The sequence below is a fragment of the Danaus plexippus genome, chromosome 24, assembly GCF_018135715.1.
Source record: "Danaus plexippus chromosome 24, MEX_DaPlex, whole genome shotgun sequence".
NCBI lineage: Eukaryota > Metazoa > Arthropoda > Insecta > Lepidoptera > Nymphalidae > Danaus > Danaus plexippus.
The window spans coordinates 478043-503164 of record NC_083552.1 but is presented as its reverse complement, the minus strand read 5'-3'; the positions used below and the strand labels follow the sequence as shown (position 1 = coordinate 503164).

The 25122-nt window shown below is 31.3% G+C and overlaps 1 protein-coding gene across 2 annotated transcripts in view; it reads right to left on the bottom strand.

Moving 5' to 3' along the window:
• LOC116775988 (uncharacterized) overlaps positions 1-23101 on the bottom strand; it is a 38322-nt gene extending 15221 nt beyond the window's left edge. For both annotated transcript variants that reach the window (XR_009753101.1, XM_061524329.1), the window contains exon 1: positions 22932-23101. The gene's annotated coding sequence lies outside the window, so the exon portion shown is untranslated. The remainder of the gene's footprint in view (positions 1-22931) is intronic.
• Between the last annotated feature and the right edge of the window lie 2021 nt (positions 23102-25122).

Genomic DNA, 25122 nt, shown 5'->3' with positions numbered 1-25122 from the left:
ATTCTCTAAAACTGTATTTAAATCCGTCGATTTGCTTGTCTTATTTAGTCATATACTAATACATTTTAGTTCTTTTAAAGATTTTATTATAAAAACCAATAAAATGTTTCGTTTTCATTAACCGCTTCGTGTTTTGAGTGGTTTTAAATTTTATTCACTGTGGTTGCTACACGACTGGAATTATTTGCCTTATGAGATACGAAGAGCACCGAGTCGCAACCCGACAGCATCTGTTTAAGAAGCACTTCCTTGCTAGACGCTTCACTATATGAATGTGTCATGATTTTATAAACTTATATCAAAACTTTATAAGTCAGTATAATTACGTAATTGCAATGTTTATACATGTTTGTAAAAAGTATTATATATAACAAAATATAATATGTATTATATGTTTATTAATATAAGAAATTATTTTACGTTGTCATAAAAATTAATTCTAAAAATTGCACGCACACTTTCTATACAAGCCAGGTTGGCTGGTAGAGATTGCTGTTTTAGCCTTAAGCCCACCTTTTGTGTGTTTATCAATTTCATGTGCATGTGGAATTAAGTAAATAATAATCAAAGTAATTAATAATTAGGTTTTATTAATTTTTAGTTGTTAGGTAATGCTATTTTAGTCAATATCAACGTAAAGTTTTTGGAACAGAAGAAAAAAAGTTTAGTTTGTAATCAGCAGTAACAGATAAACCTGAGTGTTCCTTATCTTATAGTTTTATTCTACATCTCCGTATTTCCAAATCTTTCTTAAGAATATTACTCGGCTTAAAGTAATAAGGTAATCAGCTAACTACATTTTTTATGAGATTGGTGGCAAACGAGCGGACGGCCTACTTGATGGGCAGTAGTCACCGTCGCCCATGGACATAAGCAAAATCTCTGTTGTGGATGCGTTGCCAACCTTGGTTTTTAGGAAGAGGGAGGGGTGGTAGTAAGAAAATGACAGGAAAGGGTAGGAACAGGGAAAGGGCAACCGGCTCTCTCACTCATCGGACTACTAAGGTAGTTCACGCCGATCTTCTGTGAGAGGGTGGTACTTCCCCGGTCTGGCCAGCCCATGTTTGAGCTGTAGTTACTTTCCCACAGCTAGGCCCTACCATCTAGAAATACATATGTGGGTATATGATTTTGAAGTGTCGATGAAAATAACTTGGAAGGACAAATACTACGATCTTCATGATATCTACAACTTTCGCGAGTACTCATTTAAATAAAACTAATATTTTCGTACGTACCATTTTTAATTATTTTAAACTACATTCTCCCGACGTTTCGGTTACTTTGCAGCATCCGTGATCACGGACAGACGAGATGAAAAATTTTATTTACTACGATCTTTTGAATTGGAAAGTTTTTTTAAAATTAAATACGATATGCTATTGTTGCATTTAAATAAACAAAGGAGTAAATTATACGTCTAGAGATAAGGAAAATAAACATACATGCTAATACTTAGAAATAATAAAACATTTGGCTCTTTCAATTCTAATTCAAAATTCCAGGACAACAGATATAAAGAATTGTTAAATTAATTAATTAATTAAATAATATTTTATTTTCTTATTAATATTAGTTTCATTATATTTTAAAGCGTTCGACGATATTATTGCTCATATTTTGTAAGGTCATTGCAACAAAACCAGCTAGCTATATGTAAATAGTATTACCACATGCGGGTCGGAGCTGATACATAAATGAACCTCAATCTATAATAACCCACAATTATTCCAATTAATTATATTATTAAATATATTACACAATTTTAATTATTTTTAGGGCAATTGTCGTGCAATGAAGTATAAGAATTTCCTCTAAAGGTGATAAACTTTATTATTGTAAATAAATTTTACGATTAACTTCGAAGGGTTTAAAACAACACAACAGCAGTCGAATAGTTATAGTTTATAAAAGATGATCAAACAGTTATTTTTTTTATTAATTTATAACAAGACTACAAGAAAGAATTTTTTTTATACGCAATTTATGTAAATTCAAACGTATTAAGGAAAAAAAACAGAATTAATTACGAACGGCCTAATGTGGCTAATAATTTGATATTGTCCCTACAACAATAATAACATTTAATGATTTAATTTAATGTTTAAATTTAGTTTTTGTGAAGAAATTTATTTAAAATAAGACCCAATACAAACATTTTCACTTAGTTTTTAAATCATTGAAATTAATAATTGTCTTCACTTGAAAAATATTTTTATTTAACAAACTTCTCCATTAACTATATAACTGTACAGAGTTAGAAAATAATTAAAAAGTTTTGGTAAACTTTCATTTGTTTATTTGTTACTGCTTCGGCTTTCTGATTGATATATTTGTTGTCTATTTTATCGTATCCTTGATAGTTTCTGTTCAGTGTTTAAGTATATCTATGCTTAAACGTAATAGCGAATTAATTATAACTTATTAAATAAAAGAAATAATTTTTATGTAATTAATTTTATAGCCAATTGGTTAAATCGGACGTCAATGAAAAGCTTAGCTTTTTAATTAAACAATACCGTTTAACTGTCTTATGTGAGATTGATATTTAGCCGTTTTCGACAAAATTTAATAAACTGGCTGATAATATGTGAGCCGCTCGTAAAAAAAACAATACATGTTGAGACGTGCATTAGAAATACTTTATTTAATATAATCAAAATACAACATAGTAAGTACTGAGGTCTAAGACTATCGCGAGTTTTATTAATTTAAATGAAACTAATATTTTTCGGATCTACTACGCGTGCTTTATCTTTGTCAAAACTACATGCTCCCGACGTTTCGGATACTTTTCAGCAACCGTGATCACGGCTCACTTCTATTTAAAGCTTTATTCAGAGATCGTCTAATTATTCGATGGAATCAATTGAAATCATAATTTCTATTGCTCGAGTCAGTCACAGCTACATTCACGCCGTGAAGGTCGCCACACTCGATACTGTACTATTTTTCACTTAACTTTGAACGTGCGAGTTAAGTGTATAAATTGTAAATGTTATCGATCCAAGTCATTTGCCTATCTGTTTGATCTATCGGTTATCGTTCAGGCAGCTCTTTACTTTTCTTTGAAGATTTTTCTGTTGATTGGTCGGCTAATTTAGCTATTTGGCTGCGACATATGTACATATATAGGTTAAATGTAATTGGCGGAATATTGATTAAAAATAAGTTTGCTTTGCCAATTTACTTATAATAAAAATTATAATGTGAAATATTTTGAACGCATACTTCATAATATTTGCAGATTGCGTTACAGGCAGGATTTAAGCAAAAGAAGGAGAGTTTCTCCTGTATTATTCTTATTTATTAAATGAAATACACATGAAGCAGCTGATTTATGTCCATCTACATGAGAGAGAGGAGAGAGAGACTTGAATTATAATATTATGAATGAAATTAAATAGCATACAACTATATTATAAAAATTTATTTGTTATAAATATTTTGTTAAAAAAAAAAATAAACACTATGATTTAGTGATATAAATATATGTTGACGCCTATATTATAAATGAAAAGGTTTTCATCTGTGTTTTCCACCAACAAAGCAAATTTCATTCTCATTTCATAAATTAACTTAAAAACCACAAAATCGTGTTTTAATTCGAATAACGCACTCGTTTTAGAAATTTTAATGTATGTAGAGATTGGGTCACATATTTTTGGTTTTTAAAATCATAACAAACGTGAAAACAGACAAACATACTTTCCGAGTGAATTTTTATATAAAATAAATTTAATTGTTATCCCACAGCTTTCAATTACAAGATAATATGAACCAAATTGGAGCGTTTTAAATTAGTTTTATTCAAAAAATACAGGCACATTATACATTTTATCAAAAGAACAAACGAAAGGTTTCTATATGAAGGAGTTATAGCAGAAGTATTTGAGTTCTGTTTTCTTTAGTTCACATTAAGAAAGAAAAATAAAGGAACGAAATTAGGACGAGGGTACTTAAGACTGGTTAATCACTCATCAATAGGTCCTCGATGCTAGTTTTCTCTAAGATGTCTTAACTATAAATTGAGTCTGACCAGATTATAATTCTTGCTCATTAAATTGATCACGGCTAATAAGTTAACTTTTTTAACACCAGCTTCATTCGTATCTCTTTTGCGACTGCTAGGAAGAGCGATGTCTGAGTTACCCGAAAGCTATTTTAATATTGTGAATGATTCAAAGTATGTGATTTTTTAATTAAATATATCAAATAAACACCGAAGGCTGAATGTCATTAAAATGTTAAAATATGAAGTAAATTAACTTTTTAATAAAGTAACATAAATTACTGTACTGTTATGTGTCGATTATTAAATAGTTTTATTTGCTGATGTCTTTGAGTTTTTCTTGTTATTAATCAAAATAAATCATCCCAAAGCACAAAAGTCCTAACTTATAATCAAATTAACGGTAATCAAAGCTTTATCTATATAAATTATCTTAATTACACGCTATCAGGACTCTATTATAGCTTGAAGGAATTACAAGCTATTAAAACGTCACCACGTATTAGGTCCAAGCTATTGATAGTGGAGTCTCAATCGAACTGATGCTATCAAGTGACCTAGAAAACGCAGATTGTTTATTGATCTGTCTGTTAAATTAAGATTTACTCCGATTCTCTACTTTATACAAGTACAAACTACAGTACAGTACTTTACATAAAATTGTTAAGTTGATGTCTTTGATCTGTTTTTTAAAACCTGATTTTGATCAGCATCGCTCAGAAGAAGAAATATTTTTATATACGTACTGAAAAATGACACATAAAGTATGTATAGGTAAATAGTTTTTATTTTTGGACAAGAATCAAATTAATCAAAAACGTAATTTTTATAGTCATGTTAGTAAGAAAAATAATTTTATTGGTGTTGCTTTCTAATGGAAAAGGATAAATCTTAGTTCCGCAAAGCACTCACTTGCATGAAAAAGGGATTAATATTTTTTGGAAACCATTTTTTTTTCTTCCAATTCCAGTCTCTAAGTGTGCATCGATAGTTTAAAGAAAAATATTATCAATAGTTTAATGATATATATTAGTTTCCATGAAAGTATTTCAGTGTAAAAAAATAATGAAAGAAAAAACCTAACATCACTATTAGTTGCGATCAGTATAGACATGGGCCTTTCAAACCTAATTAAAAAGACAAAACAAACTTCTATAATACTCAAAAATTTATGTAATTAATTAGAATAAACCATTAACATCTTTTATAACAATATACGTTAATAATGAACACATTGCAAATAGTTTCTATATTACTAATGAAGTTTATAACACGCCAGTAATATATCAGTTTTATTTCAATACAGAAAAGTTTGGAGGAGATGGAAAAATAACAATTTAAGAGTTATCACAGAACAGGCCAACTTTAGTGTTTATATCTTAGGAGAGTAAGAAAAGATTTTATCAAAGAAAATAGATAAATTCCTGATATCTATTGTTCATGGTCCATAAAAAATCTTTACATAAGAATTGAAGAAACGCTAAGCTGAGTTTGTTACATAATAACGCTTGATAACTCGTTAGTTAATTTCTTTGGAGAGTAATACATATTTGCGTTTTTAAATTTTATATATCTAAAGACGGAAACAAATAGTTTTCTTGTTTATAGCTCAGTGGAATTGTTAATGTAAATTTACTTGTCTCATTGTTTATAATCTCTGTTCAGTATCTGCCAAGCCTGTGAGACAAAACGTATTTTTTCCGTAAAATTTTTATATTACAGAGAGACTTAATTTTGTAAGATTAGTTCTGTGCCTCTTTATTAACACTGATGTTATTTCACCTATTAGACGTGAATGTTCCTCAGAGAAGAATCTTCTTTATTTCAATGAAACTAATATTTTTCGGATTACTACGCGTATTTTATTATTTTAAAAGCTACATAATAGTTACTTTGCAGCAACCGTGATCACGGACAGACGAGATACCCGTGTAGTTTTTAAAATACAAAAATACGCGTAGTATAATCTGAAAAATATTACTTTCATTTTTTGTTCATATGGGCTCACAAAGAAGAATTAAATCCAAAAAATTTATACGATTAAATATGTTTTTTTTTATCTCATTCAAATCCTATTTATTAAATCGTCATTTTAATTTTCTATACAATTAAAAAAGTAATTTTAAAAAAGATTAAAAATAATGTTACCGTTCTTTTCGTTGCTAGTATTTGTAATCAACATACAGGGGCAATACTAATAACTTATATTTGAAACGTCCTCCACGATGTCTGTTGTCACTCGACGTATCGTGATTATAAAAATTATTGTTCTATAGGATATATAACTATATTTTTTTATGTTCGAAAAACTTATAGTTTTCAGTGCATAAGTGCCCTACCACTAACTATCCTAGAACATCGGTAGTGACTATAACATACTGGTGATGTTATATACTAGTTTTTAAAATAAAAAAAACCTTAGGTAATAAATTCTGTGTTGACAAAATTTTGTTTTCTAATTTTACTTTCAAGTTATTTAGAAAAAAATGTGACCTACCTTTTGTTAATGTCGATTTTTTACTGCTAAGTTATGATAAATAAGACTCAAAAACAAGTCTAGGAAAATGGCGCCTTCAATGACATTTTCATCTAGTCTGCCCGTGATCACGGTTGCTGAAAAGTAATCGCAACGTCTTGAACTTGTAAAAATAAAATAATATAAAAACACGCATCCGAAAAACTTAGCTTCATTTAAATATATACACGCAGTACATATAAAGAGAAAAGTATTACAACCAAAAGAGATCTAAGGTGTACAACAAATATTTATCTTATTTTTCCTATACATGTATGATGTATTTTTAGATGGCTGCAATTACTGATACTACAATATCAATCGTCCGATAAAGTCTATTGATTTCTGGTAATTAACTTACACATGGTTTGTTAGTTTTCATCGGTAATTTGCTTTTAGTTGATATTTGAATAACATTCATTAATTAAAGTATATATATTCTTTAATTTTTATAATTATTAAGATATTTTGTACGTAATAGAAGTGGGAGCGAGAGGTCAAACAGTTAAATCTACAACCTACTAAAAGTACAGAACTAACAAAATCTATTCTTAGAACGTGTTTCGAAGGCAGCCCTAGTAGGTTCGTTTCAAATTTTTTTAGGTAGAGTTTGGACGGTATAGGTGAGCATTTAACACGCTTTAGATGGGGTCCCTAAACCTACACCTGGATCGCAAGTCCCAGGCAATGTTGAAGATCCTCTCCCTGCAAGGCGATGGACCCGGCACACGCACGTTGAATCCATGGAATGATGAGAGGATTCGTCTTCGAAATTTCTATTTGGCTAAATCTTTGGCTAAATTGAACATAGAAGTAAAATCGGTAGTAATAGTAAAATTTTAAGTAATCCCATATAGTAAGGTCAATTCTTATTGTAAGCCTCGACCCTTCAAAGGGCATCCGTATATAATTTTCCGATTCCCTTCGGTTGATCCAAACGACCTTGAGTATTTGTGGATGTTCAGACGTATTAGAACCTGGCAGTCCTTAACCTTACTCTGTAGACAGCCTTGGATGGCGCCGCAGTGTCGCGGTGACGCTGAGGGTGGCGGAGTATGAGGTATGTTTGGGTTGGGACTTGGGTGTACAGTTTTATAGAGGTTGATGTCAATATGTTTAAAATACATAATAAAATAATACTAACGACAGACTTAACAACTTTTTTTTATTCATATAATTAAATCTTTGACTTTTTTTGCTAGAATTAAGAAAGTTTCTTTTTTATTAATTCTATGTAAAAAAAATATATGTGAAAAATTGTATTTTAATCACTAACAGTAGTCGCCAATTGTCTTGTTTTTTAGTATCGTAGCAAGTAATATACCATAATGTCTTATGTGTTTATTATCTAAGCATAAACCAAAATTAGAATAGCGAAATATTTCATAAAAAAATTGCAAGTCGTTTTAAAGACCAACACACGTCCGTCAGCACAAACGTTAACGTCTATAATACTTATACGACTATATATTTGAAAGGTAATGATTTTATTCATAAAATAACGAAGAGATTGTCCTGCTAAAATTATACGGAGACATTTAACTACTTTATATTTCTAATTATTTTCCAAATATATATTTAGGTAAAATAATTTCAAGGCATATCTAAGACTATGTTATTAAAATATTTCCATCTTTTAGTAATATTAGGAAGTGAATTTTGTATTTTTATCTTTTTAAATTTAATAGAAACATGCTATCGTTAATGCGATTCTTACAGATTGGCTTATAAATTAACTTTTTTAATAGCCTGTAGAGCTATATAAAAAGTAGGCTGTTCAAAAAGTTATATAAAATAGCTATTAGAAATCAAATTTTAATGAAAAAAAGAAACATTTTATGAATTAGAACAGACGTGGAATAATATTATCTAATAATGGCAAGTTTTTTAGGGTTTTCGCGTTCAATTCATCCGCTGACATCTCGGTTCTGCAGAAAACTCCGTCGTAAGACTACCTCCATACACATTCATGACACAGCCGTAGTCATCTTTTTACTGATTCACATAAAATACGGCATTTTTCTCGTCTAGACTTTGATACTAAAAATTCTATCAATACGTTATGATTTCATGAAAATATTGAGGATCCTTTGTCTATTTTATTGTTATGGCACTTCGGAAGTTATTATAAAAAAGTCAAAAGAATTTTCGCAGGTAATAAATAGTCTTAAAACTATTTAAATACATATATAAAAAAATTTCAATTGAATTCGGATCATATCGGGATGATAGTGCTTTAGATCGTAATATTATAACTGTAAAATAACTAATTTAACGATAAAATAACTAATTTAACGATAAAATAACTAATTTAAAGATAAAATAAATAAATTAAAGATAGATTCAAAGAGACGTTATTATAAAAGTTTTCAAGACTGGAATGGTTCAAAAGGGATATGCCCTCTTAGGACTTCAGTAACCACTTTAATAACTAATATTTAGTTAGATAAATATGGCTTTTATTTTATATTATTACGTATTTTTCTATAAACAAGAGATTTAGCCATCCTTCAGTTCTCCTGAGTATCCTTTATCAACTGGCTAAAACGACCGAAAAATCATCCCATCCAAAAAGTATCAGTACTAAAGAATCTAAATCAAAAAGTATATATACTCCATCATAGTTAAACAAATGCCCAAAGAAAACGTATGTTGCTATATAAATTATTTTGTTCAAGTCTGTAATAAAAATAAAACGAAATATAAAAATAATGTTCCATTGGCAAGAGCAGTCTCATTAATTTGTATCGCTAATAACTGGCCATGTTTAACCTACTTAGTGAAATATTGGTTCTAGATATTCAGAGCAGTCTAGACGATGTTGACCGCCGTTATGGTGTCGAGAGACACCAATGAAACCTAATACTTATTATATAACATATACATATATATAATTAGAAATGTAAAAGTTTGTGAAAGGTTGTTGCTTGTAAAGTTTCTATGTAAAAAGCTACTAATGGTAGTATATTCTCATTGCAAATCAGGGGTTAGTCAGCAATGATCGTGTTCACGAAAAAGAAACGAATTAAATTCATATATATATATATAGGGTTTTCCATTAAGAGCGCTTGATCTTTGAAATGCAAAAAAAAATACATGTAGGAAAGATATTTGCAAATTTTTTTTTTATTTGGAAGGTCTATCGACCCCATTATGTATGGAATATGACATCATTCAAATGACCGCCACGGCTTCGGTTGGTGGCGCGCACACGAAAGGTCCAATTTTCGATGACTCTGGCGCACAAATCGGGCTGTATTTGATCGATGGCGTGGCGTATGTTGACTTTGAGGGCATCGGTGGTTTGCGGCTTGTTGGCATAGACCTGCGACTTAAGAAAACCCCACAAGAAAAAGTCCAGCGGGGTCAAATCGCACGATCTCGGTGGCCAGTTCACGTCGCCTCCGCGCGAGATGACCATGTCCAGAAATTGCTCGTGCAGAACTTCCATCGTAGCGTGTGCTGTGTGGCACGTAGCGCCGTCCTGTTGAAACCACATGTTGTCCAGATCCATATTCTCGATTTCAGGCCAAAAGAAGTTGGTTATCATCGACCGGTATCGCTCACCATTGACGGTGACGGCCACACCATTATCGTTTTCGAAAAAATACGGACCAATCACGCCTCCGGCCCAAAATCCGCACCAAACAGTCACTTTCTGCGGGTGCATTGCCACTTGGTGAACCTCGTGTGGATTGGTATCGTCCCAAATACGGCAATTTTGCTTGTTGACATAGCCATTCATCCAAAAATGCGCCTCGTCGCTGAAGATGATTTTTTTGCCAAAATCGGCGTCAACTTCCAACTGCTCTAATGCCCAGTCAGCGAACACACGGCGCTGTCTATGGTCATTAACCTTGAGCTCTTGGGTCAGCTGGATCTTGTACGGGTGCAGGCTCAAGTCACAACGCAAAATTCGCCAAGTTGTCGTCTGCGAAAGGCCGAGTTCCTGTGCGCGACGCGGAATTGACTGCCGCGGGTTTTCGAGGACACTGTCGCGCACAGCGGCGATATTCTCGGCAGATCTCGCGTTACGTTGACGCACGGGAACCGGCTGATTGTTAACTGACCCGGTTGACTCGAATTTGTCCACCAATCAACGGATAGTCGACTCGGCAGGACGATCATCGCGACCGTAAAACGGGCGAAGTGCGCGGAACGTTGCTCGAACTGAAGACCCATTTTCATAAAACAATTTTATGATTTGCACGTGCTGCTCGACACTGTTACCTGCCATGGTGGTTTGGAAGGACGGAATGAATATAACACACCGCATTTGACAGCTGTCACTCAAACAACATGGCCGCAATCAGCTGTCAAAGTTCAAGCGTCCCTATTGGAAAACCCCATATATATACACGGGTAAACTGCTTGTTTATCTGCTGTTGGACTGTTCTCAGCATGACCGATAGTTTTGCTTTCTTACATATTTTATTATAAACAAAACGGTATTGCACGGTTTTTTGTAAATTTTCTTAGCTGGAAATAAAATGTTGTCCTGAGGATCATAGATAAGCTTCTATTCTTTTAGAAACCGAATATTTTCTGATTCGCCAATTCTCAAGCAACTTTGACTCCAACCGTTACATTATTCAAATGACTATGAGATATGACTTCTGATGGACATAAAGGTGAATCCTGCGAGTGATATTGAAAAGATTTGTCGGATATGTGCGACAAACGGGAAGATATGAATATAATGTTATGCAGACTTAAAACATTTTAACATTTTACTTTTTATGAAGGATGCTTCAGATAATACTTTAAGAAATGGTTGAATTTTCTTGTACTTTATTTGCCAAACTTGTTTTTAAACTAAACTTCAAGTTTAGTCCAAGAAGGTGCGAAAAAATCGGTTACCAATTTAGATCTATTATTTTTTAATCTCAATGTAACTTACCGTGAGGACGGATTATTGAGTATAACAAAATAGTTCCGTCTGAAATGCTTAGTATTTAAATATAGCAAATTATAAATAATTTATTTATAGGAATAATTTAATGTTATGAGCAGATTATCAGATTAAACAGAGAAGATGTTAAAATGGACCTTAAAATTTAGCTTTATTGGCCAAATTTTTAGTAAACTATTGGACAGTATTAATTTGTATTTCACATATATGTATAGTACGTGGTAAAAAAGTGCGTCCTGTTTCCCAAAAACGAATAATATTTAAATAATTTAAAGTAATCTTATTATGGCACACAACAATTAAAAGTTGCCCCTAACTTCTGTGAATAATATTTTTTTCTATTTTTTGCCTTTTGGTAAAGGAATTAAATTATTTGAAAACATTGAAATATAGAATGCATTTATTTCGTTAATTTCAAATCATAAAAGTTTACGGACAAAGATTTTATGTTACATGATAACAAAGTGGGAACTAAAGATGTTGCGTCTAATAACTGGCTGCATAAACATAATATCATCTTTTCATACCTCATTTATGACACTATTTGTCTTTGAGGTTATATGACGTCATCATTTGCAGACGGTATATAAAAAATATCATAAATTGAAATCATAAATACGCCCTAAAAAATGCGGGGTAACGTTATAGCCGACGTGTTTATTATTTATCGATGTCACGTTTGATGAAACTTGTTTAGTGGAGGAAGTTACGAGCGCAGTTTGTTTTGTGTCGATTTGACTTATTGCTCGTGACGTTTATCTAGTGTGACCACTTTTTTTTTTTAATTATATTAAAAGTTTTATGAAAATCAAGGTATAACTCGCGACTTTGTGAGTGTTTTTCATGATAACATACTTATAAAGATGTTATGGTCATTATAGGACAAAGTACAATCGCCAACTTTTGTTCCATTGAGAAATAACAAATTACACATACACGAACATTCTATCACGATTATCATATTATAATATATATTTTTTTTAATTTTTATCTATTCAGGGACTCGTCTAACTACGCATATGATATTTTTTAAATTTTAGAGAGGCTCATTCAACTATAAGATAGGAGGAAACACAAGTTTACCCTAACAACTCTAGGATCAAAAGCTAAATAATTTTAATATCATCTTAACCAGAGTTCATGAAAATCAGCCAAACTATTCTTCCAAAAAAACGTTCATCCAAGTCGAACGCAATATTAAATTTCCTTTATCCAACAAATTTCTTAAACACGATTAGTAAGGTAACACTTTCAAACTTGTCATAAAAAGTAATTTGAACTTGATCAATTATTTCTTAATCTGATTGTCTGTAATGCACGAATGGAGCTGGTCTGCGATCCCTTGTTGGGGCTTCTTTGTAATACGAGTGTTTTAGTGCCACATGAAATATTCTAATCAAACGCTCGCACCACGACGGTTTGCGAACGGCTGGTGGGAGAGACATCGATTAACCTGAACTCAAAATATACTGAAGTATAATACAAAATAATAGTGATGATATTTATCAGAGGCCAAAGAGGTCTGGTAGCATGTAATTATTGTTAGCGTACTCTCATTGACAAAAACAAGAAATATTTTAACGGAATCAAGTTATTTAATCACTTACACCCAACATATCTTAACATCAACATCACAATGGTGATAACGTACCAAATTCGTCCAATGCCTTAAGTTCTTCGAGTACTTTATTGAAGTTTTGAGATAATAAATCTAAAAGAAAGACATAAAAATTTACTAAGAATCGTAAAAACTTATTTGGACATCAGGTTTAGATTTTATAATATTCTGACCCGAATACAGTTTTCAGTTCTTACAAACAGGAATTTCAGAAAACATGTAAATTTTTCGGATAAAGTCATTAGTTTATGCGAACATTATGCAAAGTTTTTGCATGGAAACAAACGAAAATTTTATAAGTTAGTATTTACTGGATATGTATGCATAAGTAATTTTAATCTTTTTATATATAACGAATGACAAGAAGGTTTTTCTTAAGACACCAGTACTTGTTGCTTCATAGATGTTGTAACCTTAATGAAGTTTGTGTTTCGGTAGGGAAGAAGGTGATACAAAGAAAGCAACGAAGTCTTCCGACATAAATACTAATTGAAAGAGAAATAGACATAAAAGATTCTCCATGCTGGATATTTTTGATACTATAGATTTTTTTTGGACCAGGACTTATGAGTTAAATGTACTGAATAAAGAGGCTGTAAATCAAACACAATAAAATCATCTCATTTAAAATAATCAAACAAGTGTTTTAGCATTGTCAAACAGTACGTAGGTGCAAGTATTGTTAATCAGTGCAACAGACATCGCCGCCAGAAATATATCTATTTACAAGAGCAAGTGAAATGTAATATGAAGGATATTTAGTTTACAGAGTTCTTATTTATCATTTGAAAATTACAACTATGTAAGTTTACAGAAACCTACTTTCAATATGTTCATCACTGACACTTAAGCTTTCGTTTATTTTAAAACAATCAAATATATTTTTTGATTGTTTTAAGATCATATCATCATCATATAATTTGCTTCTAATAATAATTAGATCGGATATAAGGCACATTTCATACTTTATTTTTTTTTATTGTCTGTTACATTCCTAAATTTTGTTATTTCGTTCCATGAAGCAGAAGCCTTAAGTAACTTTTTATAGAGTCGAGTCAGTGTGTCAGCGGAGATAAATTAATCTAATTGTACTTTACAAGAGCCTGACTTACGGAAACGAGAATGCTAAAAGGATTCTTTGTTTCTTATTGCTGAGTTTAACAGTTAACACATAACTTTCGATAAAAACAACACTTATTTATAATAAAATTTAAGTAATGCTTAAAGAAAATATAAATTATTTGATGTTCCTTTTATAATCAATAGATATTTCATCTCTCTGTGTTGTTAGGATCAACAAAGATCAGTGTGACATTAAAGATAATTAACATTAGTGTAAATGATAACAAAAAAAAGTTTTGATTCAACCAAAATATGTTTGGTCCTTCGTTTTTTAAATTTCAGAGGCAATATTTTGTTGGAAGAAGTTGTAACGGCGCCAAAACGGGTACGATTAATAAGATACCGGATACTCTGAGATAGTGCTAACGTAGGAATTATAATTTATGTATTAGAATATAAAACTATCCACGTACATTTATATTCTAATGCTCATAATATAATATTAGAAAAAATATTGAATATCTACTCCATGGTGTGAAAAACCAAGAATTTATTTGACAGTTCTTTTTAGGAATGTAAATATCTTTTTTTCTATTTTATAAAATGTATTCCCGGATTAATGAAATGTCATTGTTAATTGTCAATTGAATTATAAAAAGAATTATATATTTTTGAAGTAAATAAAAATTTTTTGTATGGCTATTATGATAATTTATTTTGAAGTAAGATGACCTCTTAGTGTTGATAATGCAAAATATTTTTTTCATAATATATTATCAACGTACAGTTGAGATTTATAAAAGTTTCTTCATTAATTTATGGACAAGAAATTAACAGATTAAATTTATTCGGTTATTTGATAAACGATGTGAATATCTTTCATAGCGACATCGAGGCAGATGTTTTAAAACGTTATTTTTTTTTTAGTAAGAGAGATAAACGACTCAAAACCAAAGACAAGCAGAAAAAGAATCTTGTATAATAAATACAATATATATTAATATATTGAAGCCTGTAATATAGGAAAACAAATCACCTAATATCATAATAAGCGAATAACGCTTAGAATATGAGCTGATAGATTCTGATGAGTTCCAAAACTTAAACAGCGAACGCCAATTCGGTCATCGTTTTAAGATTTTGGTGAAAATAAACGATCCAACCCAGCCTCCTCTCCATCTGAGTACTTGCCAAGAGGAGAGCGGGAGACGAGAGCGGGAGGGGGAGGTTGGGGGGGCTCGAAAGAATAACACCATCACTGAGAGTACACAGGGCTGGCAGTGGCAGTTGGTTCGTAATGATATTCAGTTTAAGCCGTTAGTGACCGTTCAGAGTAATACAACATTCGAATTGGATAATTACCAAGTCATAACAATGTACTCATTTTGTAATGTGATATTATAAATGATTCCTATTTAGAATAACTTTAAGATTTTTTTTTTTAATTTTAATCTACATTGACTTTTTATATAAAATAACTGGGTCAAATTTACTCTAGTTTTTATATCGTATAACATCACACATGATTTGAACTCTAAGTCGACTCACTTAAGGTTCATTTGGTTTTGCACAGCGATGTTGGCATCAGATTTTATATGCAATCATAAATAACGTACAATACACAAAATTTACAGTAAAATGAAATGTTATAAAAATGCAAATAAGTTTCATATATCAAAACAGTATTAATGTTACAATATTATTAGGCCATCTTCGTTTGTCAGTAATAATAATAATTATAAATTTACATTTATACAAAATAATATATAAATATTTGTATATGAAAATGGAAATATTATTTAAATATAATCTGCGTGACAACCCTAGCCGGAACGCCGAGGCTCTGCAATGCAATTGTACAGTTATTGTGAATTTAATGGCGTCCTGGAGCAAAGCACTACACCATAGTAATTGTATAGCCGGCTGTAGCCGACTATAGCCGGCTATAGCCGGCTAGACTCAATCCGTTCAAGTATTGTCATTATAAGTTATGGTCAAAAATGTGGATAATGGCTATAGTTGTACAGTTTTAAATATAAACACATTGATTTAGTGGAGGCATTGAATAGTTTTCCTTGTAAGGCAATTATTGTTAGGGTTCTGCTTAGATTTTGTTTGTAAAATTATCATACATATGTTTTTAAACATTTCTTTGGAACATAAAAAACGAATTACACCAAGAATTTCGTTTCCATTTTATTATTACTTAAAAAAACTCAAGATCTTATCCCAAAACGTAGGTAGCGATGTACGAATAGTGTCTCTAGAATAACGGCGGGCTAATAACTCGGAATTGTTATTACGGTAATAGATTTTCATATGCACTTTACATAGAAACTATTAAATCGAACGATAAATCTACCAAATGAGTCTCAACTGTCAATATTACTTGTAATTTATGCTAGATATAAAATAAAAGTCTCACAAGCGTGGATGTGATATTGTAAAAACTTAACCCAAATTAAAAATTTTGTTTAAAGAATGTTGGTTGAAAAGGAAGTTCATTACTGATAAATTGAAAAGAGTATATTTTATACGTACATATATATGTATGAAGTACTAAAGTGATTTAGTAGATTTTATATATAAATAAGGAAAAATTTATCACTATATATCAGATGACTTTAAGAGTACATACATTGTTTTGTATAACTAGACAGCACCTTCCGGTCGGTAATTTAAATTAATAAAATAAATACTCCATAACAAACCTGTCATAAAAAGTTTTTGTTTGTGATAAAATTGTTATTTGAAAATGATCTTGATAGCGAGTTGGTTTGGTAGTTTGAAGAATGTAAGGAACATTTCAAATCGTAAAAATATTGAAAATACACTGAAGTATCTCCTTGAATGTGGAACCCACCGAATCTAATGCAGTGTGCAGATATTTAGTTACCTTTTATGATCAACTTTATCAGACTCTCGGTGCCCACTGCTGAGCAAAGGCCTCTTCTCACTTGGTGAAGGTTAGATTATGAATCACCACGCTCGCTCAAGGAGGGTTGGCGATTTCAAACTCTTATTTTGATATTACAAGTCCAGGTTTCCTCATGATGTTTTCCTTCACCGTCTGTCAGGGGTGTCTCTTAGAACGTACATATAATACGGAAAAAATCACATTGGTATTTGCCAGGTTTCGATTCCTCACCCTCTTTCACGAGAGGCGCGCCTTTAACCTCCAGGTCACCACGACTTTTTTATTGTATTATTTTTTTAGTATCTTGATTGAAGTCATTTTTTTTTGCGGCGTTAGTGCTTTTACTGACTTACAAAATAAACTTATTTTAGTCCTATTATCGAATTGTTATCAAACTATCCCGGACTATTCAGAATTCGTGACATGTTTGAAAAGTGCAGATAATATGAGTCACGTATTTTTTTGCTAGCGACATTACACAGACTGTAAACCCCTCCTCATTCCGATACAATCGTTTAAAATATAAAGAATTCTCTTTACAAACTTAAATCAAGCCTCTTTATATTCCTGACCGTATTTCTATTTAATCTAAATGGTATTTTTTATTCTATCTTGTCTATTATAAAGTTTTTGTGTAAAGGGATGTTTTTAATTAAAAAGTTCGTTACAAAAAGACGACTTTTTTTAGTATTGCTTTTTTTTGTAGCACAATTTCCCTAAAACAAAAAGTTTTTAAACAATAAACTCGTGCCGTGATAATATGTAAATGCAAAACATACAAATTAAATTAATATATATATATATATTAATTTTTTTATTAACTTATCGCATTTCGAAAACTATAAATATTATTGTAACTTATATTCATTACTCAAATACTAGATGATAAGTGTCAGACAAACGTTCTTATGACACCACAGTTAGATACAGTAAGTATTACGTTTACAAACGAGTTGAAATAATTATTAGGTGATTTATTTTGTTACGGATTTTAATTGAAATGCGGATTTATTGATAAATAATTAATATCTTTCATAATTTGATTAGCTATTATTTTTAAGCGCTATTTAAATGATTGTTGTAACACTGAATTATATTATTATCTTATAATAGAAAGGATTTTTTTTTAAATCGAATCATGAACTGTGATTTTCTGCTTCTTTTTAACCGAAGACTGAGTTTTATTAGTTTTTAAATTAACAGAAATTAAATATTGTAATCAGAAATAAACGTGATGTTAGAAATTAAATTAAAGCAATAAATGAGATGAAAGTAAATATAATAAATCCGTATAAATGTTGAAATTAATAAATAACCGTTTGGGATTGTAAAAAGGGATCCTCTTAATGGACTTTTTTGTTTTATCGCGATCTCCAGTTACAAGAACGTTCGCAATGTCAAAAAGGTGACCCTGAAGTAGGAGGTTAAAGAGGCTGGACAAAGGCTGGAGACAATTGTATTTGATAAGAGTAAAAGCTAAGTACATGGTTCTTTGAAAACTATTTTGACGATTCCATCAAAAAGTCTATTTGTAATAAAACTCAGGCAAAGTAAAAGGAAATATATTAAATTTACGTGAAACGAAACGTAAACATATTTGTAACTCACTCTTCTATCTGTCTTAATTGTTGGTTCTAACTCAAGGTAAGGGTGTGTGTGTAAAACTTATATGGTAAATAATTATTATGGACAAAAAAAAACATAGCTTTTATTCTGAACACTTCGTACAAAATTCAGTGTTAGCGTTTCTTATCAGTAAAGTGTGCAGAATTTGCTTAATATGGAAAAAAGTAATTTCCTTGCAATACAGGTATATCGAACAGAGACTTCATTTAGTTCGGTCTAGATAAAGTCGTAAGATAATTTTAAAACTTTCTTGTCTTTTGGTCTCTAGCACAAGTTCTGTGCATTAATTTTAAATGGAACAAAGTGGTCGAAATGGAATATCACATTACGTTGCTACTTTCTTTCCTGGTTACTTATATTTTCCCCTGGTTTTTCTCGTCAATATAATTTAAAATGTTATTCCGATATGTTTATACAAACTAACGTACACACAAGTAAGTATCGCCACTTACTCAAGAGCAGAAGGAATTTTTAAGTAAAAATATTATAGCAATTAACTTCTGATAACGTGATATAGAAAAGATGAGAAAAGAAAAGTGTAATATAATGAATTGAATACAAATACACTAAAAGCAAAGTTCATAAAAAACTAGATTTAATGTGAAACAAAGAAAATGATAACTGTAGTAACAAAAGCGATTTAATATAAAAAAATGCGTGCTTTTGAATATTAAAAAACCACATAATTTTATATTCAATATATAAACAATTTCTGTACAAAATAACATTGTATTTTTTTTTTCATCTAACAGGCTATGGAGAATTCGCTATAAAAATAAATCATTTTTACTGTTTATAACGAGAAAATAACACTGTTTAAAATAAATAAGCTTTTCTCTTATTTTTTATATTAAAATAGCAATTTAGTTTTTTTTACAGACGTCATCGTAAAAGTGGTGCACGATTGTATAATATATATCGTATTTCTAAGTTGATCACGTCTCGTAGACGTATATTTTGAAAGCTCATTTCATGATTTATGCCTGGCTAAGGTACCCGCCAATACGGACGCGTGTGACCTTGTTGTGCTAACAAGCCACCGTTGACATTACATTTAATAATCTTATTTATACAATACCTTACTCATTTAAACGTTTTAATAATTCCTTTTCATGATTTTCACTTCAAAATTAAGAAAGTTATTGAAACATTTTATTTTTTATCTGTAATTATTATGTACGTCAAAGTTTATTGAAAAAATACTCTAAAATCTAGTTATAAGACTGCTACTGAGTATATTATATTGCATATTTGATTCCAAGTCTTTTAAGGCATAATTTTGTTTACTATTTATATGTAATTATGCCCAGATCTCATTAGAACTGCACTAGCAAAAAAAGGCAATTCCAAACTTTATACGATGATAAAAGATTTTCGAAATTTTAGAAATTAAGCAGAAGTAATTTACAATGATTTAATATAATCCTTAATCATATTATAAGGATGTTACTAGACACGGCTTAAACTTAGATTAGAATTAATATGAGGCGGTCAGTTGAATGGCTTTTGCAACAATTTAATAGTGCTCCCGTTCCAATGTTTTGTAATTTTCCAATATAACATCTATAAAAAATTAAATGGAGTGATTTTTTTTTTCAATATTTTATAATATTTTGAATAGATCATCATCATCATCATCATCAGCCTATCGGAGCCCACTGCTGAGCAAACGCCTCTTCTCACATGGAGAAGGTAAGAGCATTAATCACCACGCTCGCTCAAGACTGGTTGGCGATTTCAATCTTATAATTTGAAATTTTAAGACCAGGTTTCCTCACGATGTTTCCTTCACCGCCCGTCAGCGGTGTCTAAACACTCTTAGAAAGTGCATATGACTCGAAAACGATCACATTGGTACTTGCCAGGTTTCGAACCCGCACCCTCACGTGTGAGAGGCGGGCCTTTGACCTCCAGACCACCACGACTAGATATATTTAGTGAATATAAAATAATAATGTAACAATTTAATAAAAAGTTCACGAAGTAACATAAAAAATGTCAGCGACTGTAATAAATTTCCTAAGTGTAGTTGACGACATGAGTTCCAGTCCTATACGCGGCGTCTCCAACTATACTGTAATAAAATTTAAAACTTGGGTAATGATGTCCTTGCGATGAAGGCTTCATATATATATATATATATATTTCGTGGAAAAAAAAAAACCTAAGAAATATTAAACAGTCTTTCTTGTCGATACATGAACAGAAGTGTCGCCTTAGACCTAAGCCAGGTCTTAGGCCATCGTCAATAAAGCCTCAGCATTATCCACAATCAATATATTAAAGTTATCCTCGAAGAAGCGGTAAATGGCCTGACTTTCCGTTTCCCGTGAATTAAAAATATTCTTTCCGGAAGAAACATGACGTTAAGTGAGAAAAGTGTTTGGGAAAAATGTATAAACTAATTATCCTTGTTAATCATGTTAATGTTTGGTAAGAACTCATAAGACTTAACTTTCTGATACTAATTAAAGTCAAACGTTTGTTATTATTACAAACTCAGAGTATATATCATATTTTATTAAATTAAGTTTAAGATAAAAAAACTTTTTAATTTTACTTATTTTACGCATTTTGTTTTAAATAAGTAAAATTTCTAAGTCTCATTTCCTATTCAGTTTATTTCAAACAAGAGTATAGTATTTTAGTTTAACTTTGACTTTTAACATACAACATATTATCAAATGAAATCTACGTTAACATTATGAGAGCGCTGCATAAGTAACATGGTGCCTTTCAAATGACTGTCATTATATACAGTTATATAGTTAAACAAATGTCCTTAATTGTTACTAAACATAATTTTCCCACACCCACAAATAATTACATAATTCGAGCCATGTGACTGTCATGCCTGCTAACAACAAGCGGCCAGTAGTCGGGTCAGGGGAGGCGCGGGGTAAAGGGTCGCCCGTCGCACGCAAATGATACGCGGGCGACGCGCGCCGCATCGATCGTCTTACCCGCATCCCCTCTACCCACACTAATACACCCCGCACACGCACACCCAGACAATCTCATCTAATGTGTTCTGCCAAATGATCCGTTCCGAATATTAAGTCGTCTGTCTAGTTGAAAACTGATAGTCACTGACGCTGATCTGTCGAGACTCGATATCATCTATGTAGAATGACATATTTCAAAAATTACGAATTTAAAAAACGGCCATATCTTAAGTTCAACCCATCCAGGCTAATTTGAATATCATCAAAATAATGTTAACATATATAATATTATTATTAATTCATACTCAGTGTACACAGTTATAAATACATGTTACGATTTATATTTGGTAAAACGCCATCAAAGGATCTACTTTTCTAAATTCGTGTTGTAAACGAACTAGGAAATGTTTATTATTTATAACAGCTGTTGTACAGGTCTGCTATTACAGGAAGCGTGCGCTCCGACCCCTCAAGGGGAGGTTAATTGAACTCAGAACCACGTGGTAGCAATTATTTATCAAAGGTGGCCCACGTGCGTAATGTGTCACAATACATCCCTAACAAATGTCATAAACACATCATCGTTATACATACGATACCTTAATATATATTAACATCAATAATATCTTAGTAAATAACATCAGAACTAGTCTAGACCTAAAGTTCTATGATGCATCTAAATGTGCACCTAAATGTATAGTTGCTGGCGAGGCATTGCAGAGGAACTAACTAAAAATGAAGAAATAAGATAGTAAATTTACAGACATTCGGGTTTAATGTTTCTACTTGTGGTAGATTTAGCAAAAAGTAACTCTAAAGCTGATATTATACGGACCAAAATGCATTTGACTATCTAGAATGATATAAATGTACGTCAGGCGCGACGGTAGACTCTATGTGGTTCCGTTAAAACGGCGATAGATTTTAAGGTTATTATTACGTTACATACATGACCAACGTACATTATCATTAATTTTCTATGTAATATGCATCTACTGACACTATTTAAACTTAATATAAGAATAAAACAATTACGGTTTATGATAAAATTAAATACATAAATTATGCCAATTACATACTTTTACGGTTACATACGTTTAACTTTTGTAATTGCAATAAGTTTTACTCTAAAAGTTCAATTTCGTGTAAATCTACAAAGCTCAAAATCTAGTTCTAATTATAGGAACAGTGTCGTAAATCTACAACTACAGAAAGCATTGCCTGGTAAATAAATTGAAAAATGTAGCATTCGAGCGGTCCAGCGACGACACCCCAAATCTAGGGCACGTGATTTGCAGACATACGCTGCAAGATCTCAACTCACATTAGCCACAAACGGGAACAGTCCTAGAGAGTCTTATCCTAGACGATATAAAATACACAGTGAACAGAAACAGACGGATTTAGCGTAACTGATGTACTTTCGCGTGTTTGTATTACGCGGGTTATTCATTTGGTTCACTGGAGGGCCATCACAGCGTGCGTTCCGCTCGCTCGCCACGACCGAACTGAGGCGCCGCGAGGCCTCTCCCCCCATCCCCCAGCTGCATCCTTCAAACGCTCTCTGGTAATCGGGAGAAAATACAACACAGAGTTGCAATTGGGACGCCGCATAGTGTTCTTTTTTGGCCATGATTCAGGCGGTAATTGCATGAGTTCTCATTGGCCAGTTCCTTGAACCCGACGGCCGCGTCCGAGATGCAATGTCCTTTAAGTTTCCGTTATAAAAGATGTATTTTAATAAGGATCCTTTTTTTACTAGAGGCGTTTGTTCATCTTATTTTGGATAGTTATGACCATGAATATATATGTTTCATTTTGTAGGACGTTTGACGTGAGTTATGTGGGTTCGTCGACGAGACGGCTGTCGTATCAGCTTCGTCTGCTCCCATTTAGAAAGCTATCGACATATAAATTACGAAAATAAAACCATTTTTTTGTTCTTTGAATATATACCGAAGGTACAATAACAAGAGAAGTGAAGAATATTAGGAAAATAACTATAACTCTGAAATGTTACTAAATACTATTACATTAAAATGTAAATAACGCGAAGTTGAATCATTATATACTGAACATAGTCTGTGCACTTATTTACTAATGGTTTTACATAAAAAAGTAATTCCAGATTAAAACAAGCTTTATTGCAGTGATGCGCAATCTTGATGAGTTATGTTCTAAGCCATAAAGATTTTAGCGAACCTTATTTATATGCTACGGCTGCAGCTTCGTACTGTTCGAGAAATTTTACAATTATATTGAACAATTAATATTACTCTGTTTTGAGTGCACGATATGTATAATATATTATATACGTATTTTATAGTTAAAAAATATTTATTTTTGAATGAAAATAATATAGTAATGAGAAAACAGTAGTTAATGTTAAAAAAGTTGCGGCCTACGAATCACGTAGCACCTCTATAATGGTGCGCTACGATTAGCTACGAGCTACGGTTCGTGCAACGACAGCGGTTCGTCCATCCACGTAGGAATCACAACTCTTACGGTCTTAAACAACTTATCGAAATCTTCCCAAGTGAATTTTTTCTCAAATATAATCACTTTAGTACTTCTGAATTCCTTTTTCACATTAGATATAAAAACTATTAGGTCTTAATTAGGAAATACTTTTTATTGGAAACCATTAAATTTTGTCACAATATAAAAGGAATTATTTCACGGCATAATTATTACAAAATTTTGTAGATAACGGCCATTCAAAAGAACTTTTCTAAATTCTTAAAATGCAGTTTGTACCTATCTCAAATAAATTTTAAAAGTTATCCAAAACTTAAACAGTAATTTTTGCTAACAGATATCTTTTTTTCTTGTATTCGTTATTTTTTTCTTTCAATATATTTTTATTCTCATCTATCTCTGAAGCATGGAAACATAATAATATATTTACATGCAGTTTAAAAAGTTTTTTTTTGGGTCTTAGTCTCTGAATCTGTATATTTTTTAATTTCCCTTTATGTATATGTATATATATATTGTTTCAAGTATATGAGCCATATATTTTTTCTGAACATTCTTATTCTTAACATTTAATTTTAGTTGGATGCCAAAAAAAGCTTCCATGAATTTATGACCTCAATAAATCTCGTCCAAAGTCATAATGAAGGTCATTACTTTAAGTATTTATATATATGTTTTTAAGTGCCTTTAGATTTCTATATTCATATATTTTATTCATCATCATTTCGATCGCCAAATTAAAAAACCAATCATCAATTACATCATCATCAATTTTCCTAAATAAAAAACATAACGTGTGATTCTGATAGATTTTTTCTTACAATAATAATTTCCGTGACTTTATAAGGTTTGACAATAACTGCTTTACTTCGGTAGTATTTAAAGGACGGTTTTATTATTTTGTTCGAATTATAAAACCCAGTATATCTTCATTTGACTGGTGAATAATCACAACTCCGCAAACTCATTATTAAATAAAATTTTATGAACACATAATTAAAATAATATTAACACCACTAACTACATACCTATTT